The sequence below is a fragment of the Sorex fumeus genome, unplaced genomic scaffold, assembly GCF_029834395.1.
Source record: "Sorex fumeus unplaced genomic scaffold, SorFum_2.1 ptg000094l, whole genome shotgun sequence".
NCBI lineage: Eukaryota > Metazoa > Chordata > Mammalia > Eulipotyphla > Soricidae > Sorex > Sorex fumeus.
The window spans coordinates 19,518,683-19,527,914 of NW_026606151.1; the positions used below are offsets into that span (position 1 = coordinate 19,518,683).

At 43.3% G+C, this 9,232-nt stretch overlaps 1 pseudogene; it reads left to right on the forward strand.

The window, feature by feature from the left end:
• Window positions 1–5,113: 5,113 nt before the first annotated feature.
• Window positions 5,114–5,848, forward strand: LOC130040456 (ubiquitin-40S ribosomal protein S27a-like; annotated as a pseudogene).
• The last annotated feature ends 3,384 nt before the right edge of the window (window positions 5,849–9,232 follow it).

A 9,232-nucleotide genomic window follows, 5' to 3' on the forward strand; every position in this document is an offset into this window, starting at 1 on the left:
CCCAGGCCCACAAGCCTTGCTACTCTCACACCCATTTCCCCACATCCTCCTGTGCTGTGGACAACAAGGAGGCACTTGGAAGAGCAGAGTTGGTGACCCTGGAAAACTTCCAGTTCTCCACAGACTTGGTAGCAAAAGCAGAAAAATCAAAAGCCAGTGAGTGTCTGAGCAGGCCCGAGCCTGGAGCATTGCTGGTCCTTTTCATTGTTGAAGAGGGTCTGATTCCTCATTATTCATTCCCTGTCTCCTCCCTTAGAAGCCCATCTCCTTGCAAAAACAAACCACCTCTCTCATTTCTCTCCCTGATCCCCAGGGCTCTGCCCCCGACTGCTTCTCTATTTAGTTTACTCTGGTCAGAAAAAAACTTCCTCACTGAGGCCCCACAAAGTTGCCACTGTGGAGGAGACTCTTCCCAAGATATGGCCTACAGAAGGTTCCAGACTCTGTGTCGCCCTGTGTATGTGCGTTTGTTAAGGGCCATGGTGGGGGCGGGCGTTGATGGGTGTCCAGGGAGTGGGGAGGAGTCTGTGAGGAGGCCCCCACAAATACTTCCTAGTTCCCTTCCCTGTCAGCTTCCACTCTCACCTGTGGCCCAGCCTCATCTCTGCAGACCCAGGTAGTGAGGTGAGTGAAAGCCCAGCAATGTTTTGTTGGAGAATTAGTATAGAGGGGTTTGGGGGTGGTCCTTCTACCTGCCTGGTTTCCTTGGTCAAGTTTCTGCCTGGTGGGGTTGGTTGGCTGGGGGCAAGGACTGGTAGGGGTACATAGTTTTTTTGTTGTGAGCTCCTGGGATTCCAGAGAAGACATCCCCAGGCCCGGTGGTGGAAACTACATATGCTGGCTTCAGAGGTTTCATCTCTGAATGAACCCAACAGGGGGGCCAGTTTGGGGCCTCAAACACTGTTCCAGTCTCCTCCCTGATTCTCTAGAAGCTCCAACCCTGGATTAACCCCTTCTTTGCCTACTTTAAATTCTCTCTCCTTAGGTCAGGGAAGATGACAGAAAGGACATGCCACTTCTACTGGTGGGAATTGGTGGGAATATTTAGCTCCTTTTGTGTTTACTTGTTTGATTTTTGTTTTGGGGCCACGCCCAGTGATGCCTCTTGCTACCCCCTGATTCTGTGTTCTGGGATCACTGCTGGCAAGCTCAGGCAACGATATAAGTGCCCATGGTCGAACCCAGGTCAGCCACACCAGGAGAGTTTTACCTGCTATACTGTGACTCTGGCTCCTTACCTGTCCTTTATGTTTGACTCCTTGAGGGTTAAAGTGGGGTAGCAAATATGTGGATAAATGTCCCCATACATTCAGACTAATCAGGATTTCTCAAGAAATCCTTCATTGATTACCAAGTTACTTCAGTGTGACCACCAATTACCAAGAAATAATCCAGTTACCAATGATTTCTTAGTGTTCATGAGTGGGAAAGAGTTTACCCTCAATCACTGTATTCTCTTTTCTTGAGGAAGCTTGTTTTTCATCTCTCTCTTTATCCTCAGTCCCTCAAACCCAAACTATTTTTTTTTAGGTTTTTGGGTCATAACTGGCAGCATTGCTCAGGGGTTACTCCTGGCTTGGCACTCAAAAATCATTCCTGGGGGCGGAGCGATAGTACAGTGGGGAGGGTGTTTGCCTTGCACATGGCCCACCTGGGTTCAATCCCTGACATCTCATATGGTCCTCTGAGCACTGCCAGGAGTGATTCCTGAGAGCCTGAACATCACTGGGTGTGACTAACCCCCCAAAAGAATCACTCCTGGCAGTGCTTGGGGACCATATGGGATGCCAAGGATCAAACCACTTTTCAATATAACTAGGGTACATGCTGAGTATGTGCCTGACCTGGGTTCAATCCCTGGCACCACTTATTCCCCCAAGAATCGCTGGATACAGCCCTGAAGGCCCTCTGAGCACTACAGGGTATGACTTGAATTTCCCAAGAATCACTGGGGTAGCCTGCGTCATCCTGTACCTCAGTGATGGAGGCAGCACCACCATCTGAACATTTGCATTAACCAGCTGAGTACTGAAAATCTGGTGAGACACCTCTCCACCACCAACATACCACACACACACACCTTCCCCACATGATTCCCCCATCCTGAGGAAGAAGAAAAACAATTCCCAATACTTCCTAAGGGGTGTGTGTCTCATGGTTGATCCTTGGTCATCTAGATTCAGATTCCAAAATCTTCCTATTTCAATATCAGTCTAGACTTGATCTCCTTCCTTGACATATTCACCAAAGCATAGGTCCAGGCACTCCTGTTTCCAAGTTCAGAAACCAACCTTTGTGAATCATAAGGAACAGGATAACTCAAGATGGTGTTATTCCAGCTCATGAGGCCACCACTGAGGGTCAGAAGGCTCAGACCTGTTGCAACAACATACACCAGCAACATGCACATGGTGACCACAGACTACAGGTCTCTCATTCTACTCCTGACTGACAAAATTCCCAGGAAAGGGGACGCATTCCTTCATGGGCACATTATGAAAATCCTCAAGTCTGCAGTCTTACTCCATAGGCCAGTGGTGCATTTTGCCTATTTGAGAAGCATGTTCCAACTGCTGTCTTTATGCTTTATGTGCTAATGTTAAAATAAACCCTCAGAGGGCAGACGCCTTGTCTTTCTTTTTCTCTTATTCACTCATGGCAAATGAGAGGACCCTGATTGGAAAAATGCACATAGTATTGATCAATTAATTTATGAATTAAAGTCATATTTGTCACCAACTTTATGATAAGTCAATTACTCTTTGACACCAACTTCATAGACTTTGAAATACTGCATAAACTGAGAGAGTTCTAATAGAAGTTTAAATTCTTCTCTTTCCCAATAGAGATTGTACAGGACGACAGTGATACAGTGCAGTGCTACTTAAACTTTATGTTTTAACTCTATAGATTCTAACAACTCCAATTTTTTAACCTATAGCCTGCTGTAAATAGGTTGATAGTATTTGTCATAAGTAAAATTAAAATTTGTTCCTCTCTTCTTGACACTTGTGTATGTTTTTAATGCTTACGGCAATATATTTGTAAAATTCTTGTATGAATGTATTTCTTCTCTGTAATAGTCTCTGTTCCAAATACAGATCAGAAATCTCAGGAGTCAGCTATGGGACTCCAAAGCTCATTTCCAGGGAAACAGATAAAACCAGGACATAAGTTTAAGTGACAAAAGCAGAGTCAACTGATAACAATTAAAGTTACTAGTGTCATGAAAACTTTAGGGTGACCCAAAAAGGCAGGTCGGCCAGCTCAAGGAAAAACTGGAAACAGTCTCTGCGATGGAAAACAAGAAATGTCCAGATCTGCCCCTCCGCCTGAACCTTGATCTCTGTGTCAAGAGAACTTTACTAGGAACTGGGACCTCCTAGCCCTGAGGAGTGGTGAGTGCACTCCTGAGTGCCACAGGACCCCTAAGAGAGGACAAGAGACCCTTGTCTTCTCTATCCTTTTTTAGTCCCAAAGACTCTTCAGCAAATAACAGGATACAGCAAATGTTGTACTGTACTGTTGCTCGGGGCCAGAGCAATAGTACAATGAGTAGGGCATTTGCCTTGCACGTGGCCAACCCAGGTTCAATTCCCAGCATCCCATATGGACTCCCCAAGTACCGCCAGGAGTAATTCCTGAGCGCAGAGCCAGGAGAAAATCTATCATTATACTGTGTTTGTAAATTATAACAAGTCAGATTTATTAGAAACATGTCATTTGGTAAATTGAAAGTGAATATACAGAGAAAACTATTTTAGTAGTGGAAATCAGATTTGAGTTCTACACAGGTAAACTGGTACATTCTGATAGGCCATATTTAAAATATGAACCCACGGAGAATCTAGATAATACTTGATTTACTATTGGTAGCAACTTAGTTCATGAAGGGACTGGAAAAGCTGTGCACAATCTATACATTTCATTCTAAGCACTGCTTATTATGAGTCTCATAAGTTTTGGTTCATTTTCATTTCTATCAAGGTCTTAGTAATTTCCATTTGTGATTTATTCTCTGATCCTTTGACTGTTTAGGAAGATGCCATTTGATCTCACTCTCTTTCTACTTCCTGGAGTTCCATTCTAAAACAGATAGCATATGCAGTGTCCCCCGTGTCTCTGAAGCTCTCTTGATTTCTCTTCACTTGTTCTTCTTTCTGTTCCTCAGCTCAGGTGATTTCAACTGACTTCTCTTTGTTACCTTTCTCTGTTAAATATTCTTTAGTGCCATTATAAAAGACTCAATTTATTTATTGAAATAACATACTTTTTATTGGGGAGCATAAATGACTACATGGTGGCTACTAGCATAATCTGACTCACAGCAAATATATGTTTTAATATATCTTTAAGAGTCTTATTACTAGTTGTTCCTGGGATCAATAAAGACAATTTGTCTCTGGGCTACAGTGCTGCCAGCAGGTCAACCTGTACCTGCGGGGCAAGTGCATTAGCACCCTGATCCCTTGAGCCTTGCAAGGAATGATCACTGCATACAAAGTCAGGAGTAAAAGATTTGAGGTCTACCAGCTGTGGCCTCAAAAAAATTTGATAACATGTTAATTTCAACATCCCACTGCTGCCTCCATATAAGTTCAATTACCAGCCTTGTTCCAGAGACTCATAAATCTTGAAAGAGATAAAAAGACAGACAGACAGAAAGAAAGAAAGAAAGAAAGAAAGAAAGAAAGAAAGAAAGAAAGAAAAAATTTTCTCAGCCTCAAGAGAATTAGGACAAGTTTCAGGTACTTGATCATCTATGTCATGAGAGACATAGACACAAGCTATTTGCAAGGGTGCCAAAATTTCCTCTGAAGACATTTTTGGCCACTTCATCCTTATGAAGGGATAAGGCCACTCATTTTCCAGGTTCTTTCAAGCCCACTCTCCTATGTCCTTTCTTCCAGCCTCTGAGAGCTGATTCCTCTCTTCCCCTTTGTTATCTAAAAAATTTGATCAGAATGACCCGTCAGTAATGTGCTATTGTCCAATCTCACTCACATCTGTTCTCCAGATGTCCTAGTTCTTTTTGTTCAATATTATTTTAAAGAAAAAAAAAACAATCCTAAGGAGCTTTCTGATCCGCCATCCCCGGTACCCCCACCTCACCATGCAGATTTTCGTGAAAATCCTTATGGAGAAGTCTATCACTCTCGAGGTCGAACCCTCGGATATGATAGAAAATGTCAAGGCCAAGATCCAGGATAAGGAAGGAATTCCTCCCAATCAACAAAGATTGATCTTTGCTGGTAAACAACTTGAAGATGGATGTACTTTGTCTGACTACAACATCCAAAAGGAGTCCACTCTTCATCTTGTTTTGAAACTTCGGGATGGTGCTAAGAAAAGGAAGAAGTCTTATACCATTCCCAAGAAGAATAAGCATAAGAGAAAGAAGTTAAACTGGCTGTCCTGAAATACTACAAGGTGGATGGCCACGGTCATGGTCACGGTCCTCCCGTTGTTCATCGATTTGCTCGAGCGGGCCCAGTAGCGTCTCCATCATGAGACTTGTTGTTACTGTATTTGGCATATTGAATACGTCACGGGTAGCTTGCTAGGCTCTGCCGTGTGAGCGAGATACTCTAGGTAGCTTGCTGGGCTCTCTGAGAGGGGCAGAGGAATCGAACTCAGGTCAGCCATGTTGGCTGCTTGTAAGGCAAACGCCCTACCACTGTGCTATCGCTCCAATGAGAATGGTAAAATCAGCTGCCTTCGCCAGGAATGCCCTTCAGATGAATGTGGTGCTGGAGTTTTTATGGCCAGCCACTTTGACAGATATTATTGTGGCAAATGTGGCAAATGTTGTCTGACACACTGTTTCAACAAACCAGAAGACAAATAATTTACCTGTATGGGTTAATAAAGGGCATGGACTCTTAACACTGTTAAGTTTTGGTTCATTGATTAAAGAGTGATTTTAAAGCATAAAAAAAAAACAGTCCTATGGAAAGCAGGAGCTCAAATCTGCCCTAGGGCTTTCTGGTACCATTGCACATTAACATGCCTTCACTTCTGACAAAACATATACACAACACACACACAGCAACTGTATCTCTTCACATCACATATGTCTTACTAATATGTACCATGTGGAGTGCACACACCCCACCACAAACATCACACCCATGCACACATCCATCCCAGCATGCATCTAACAACATATATGGATCACAAGCCATGTATCGTATACTCACAAATATGTAACACAAATCATACATAGCATACAAGCAAAACCTTCCAGTATCCTGAACACAATGCTACAAACTTCCTCCCACATAAATCTACTACCTGTATGCTATATAAGTGGATCTCAGAAGGATCTGGCTAAATCTCTACCTTTTCAATATTGCATTCTCGTGAAGGAAATAGAATTTAATAAATATGAGTAAAATATTCAGAAATAAATCTCATGAAAGTGTGATACAATACCCTACAAGTGTGTGCAAATTCAGAAGCTTCACCTGTAAACTAGGGTCAGAATAGACCTTGTTGAGAAGGCTCCTGTAAAAGAATAGTGTCCAGGGATTTCTGGACACTGATTTTTCCCCATAGAGGGAATACTGAGTGCAGAAATGTATAAGACACCCAGACTGCCAGTTCCCTTCCTGGGGTCTGGCTTCCTGTATCCCAGACTCTTGGGGGAATGCCCTCATTCACTGGGGAGATGCACCCATAACTTGTTAGGTATTAGACTCTTCTGTACTGACTCACTACCTCACAGGGCACACACAGAACTATGGATTCTCCATAGCATTGGGGACATTGCTCCTAAGGTTTATTTTCACCCTCTACAAGGAACAGTACTCTTCAAGAACCAGGAAACAGTATAAGATTGGCTGGTTGTCACAGGAAATATCCTTCAAGTGATTATCGCTTATCTCTGGCTATTGTTATTTCTTTTGGGGGGGGGATTGGGCTATATCTGTGATGTTCAAGGCTTACTCCTGGCTCTAAACTGAGAAAGTACTCCTTTTGTTGCTCAGGGGAGCCATGGATCAAACCCAAGTAAGTCATGTGCAAGATAACTGCCCTTCCCCCATACTAGGTCTCCAGCAACCATTGTTATTTTTTTTCATATTTTATTTTATCAAATCACTTTGAAGTAGAAAGTTACAAAGGTGTTTATGATTGAGTTTCAGGTGTATAGTTTTCTGACACCAGTCCCTTCATCAGTGCCCCCTACCCTCCACCAAAGTTCCCTGTTTACTCACCACCACCCACACCCAACCTATTGTAATTTCTTAGAGTTCAAATTTCCTGTCTTTTTGAAACTCATAAGCTACTCCATATTGATCCTTAGACAGGATCAAATTTGAGAACCACTCAGTGTGAGTCTAGACCCTCATCTACGCAGAGAAATGCATGGGATGTACCAGGAGTCATCATCAGATTAGGGACCCAAGATTCATTCTCTCCTATTGTATGATCATTGGTTGTCTCAGGCTGTGAAATGTCTGCTCTGGGTGGGACCTTCTACTGTACTTAGCCACTACCTTACACAAGACACACACACAGCAGTGGTCTCTCAATAGCTTTAGGGGACAATGATTTATATACCACACATGAACGTGATCATTCTATATCTCTCCCTCTCCTTCTGACTTGTTTCACTCAGCATGATACTCTCCATGATCATACATTTATAGGCAAATCTTATGACTTCATTTTCAAATACTTGATCACTTGACATCCTGTTACTCATTGATTTGCTCAAGCGGGCGCCAGTATGTCTCCGTTCGTCCCTGTTGCAAGCTAGTATAGCCCAATGGCATCTGCTCATTCCAAGAACACGAAAAGCCTGTTTGTTCAGGGTTTTGACAAAGAAATTTGACCAACTTGTAGGTGGGCGGCCACGTGATCTTTTGACATTCCTTGGAATCCAGTTGGTAATGGCTCTAGTTCAGCAGTCATCTCCAAATCTCATTACGTGTCCAGTTCATCTGATTTTTGATGCCTTGGCAAATGAGACAGCATCCCCGATTCTTTATCGTCAATGGAGGTCAGAACTCCAAATTCCTTCTCTCACTTTAGTGAAGCATGATACTCCAAGCAGAGCTCTCTTGATTCCTCTTTGGGAGACCTGAATAGCGTGCTCATCCTATTTTCATAGGACCCAGGTCTCTGAGGCGTATGTTAATGCAGGAAGAACGGTGAAGTCGAAGTGATGTACCTGGAACTGGAGGTTCTTCATCCTCTTAACTATTTCTTCAATGCTTTTGAAGGCATTCCAAGCCGCTCTCTTCCTTCCTTCTGCACAACTCAGGTGCCAGGTCGTTAGTCATGTTGACTTCTTGACCTAGGTACACATAACTGTTGCATTTGGAGATGTTGAGAGTGAATGGAACGTCAGGAACTAGTCCGTTTCTCATAAACATTGTCTTTGTGAGATCAGCTGCAGTCCGACCTTTCCACACTCATGGTCGAAGTCGGCCAGCATTTGTACTGCTTCACTAATGTTTGGTGTTATTAGAACGATGTCATCAGCAAAGCCGAGGTGGTGCAGTTGCCAACCTTCTATCTTCACTACCGTTTCTTCCAATTCCAGTTCTTGCATGACGTTATCAAGAGTGGCACTGAAAAGTTTCAGTGAAATGGCATCACCCTCTTGAACTCCTCTCTTTATGTAGATGATCACTTCCTTGTAGAATGGTGAGATCCTGGTAGGGAACCCATAATACAGCTCATGGAGGATCCTGATGTATTGAGTTTGAATGCCCTGTTTGGCTAGGGCTTCGATGACTGCTTCAGTCTCAACAGAATCAAAGACCTGTTTTAAATCAATGAACGTTATACAGAGTGGCATTTTGAACACCTGAGAAACTTCAGTGAGCTTGGTTATCATGTGAATATGGTCAATTGTGCCGAATCCTTTTTGGAACCTGGCTTGCTTGTATGGTTATCCTTCATCTAGTGTTCTGATAATCCTATTCAGGTTGACTCGAGTGAACAGCTTGTAGACGACAGACAACAGGCAGATCGGGCGATAGTTGCCAATGTCGTGGATGTCTCCCTTCTTGTACAGTAGAATGGTCCTGCTGGTTTTCCATTGGAATGGAACCTTGCATTCAGACAGGTAGAGTGTGAAGAGCTGAGCCAGTTTATTGATGAGTACTGATGGCAGATTCATCAGATGAGTAGTGATGGCAGATTCTTCACCCTACACCTGACAGATTCAAGTTCAGAGGAGGCAGAGAAATTCAAGTGAGGTGCATTTCTGACATACTGG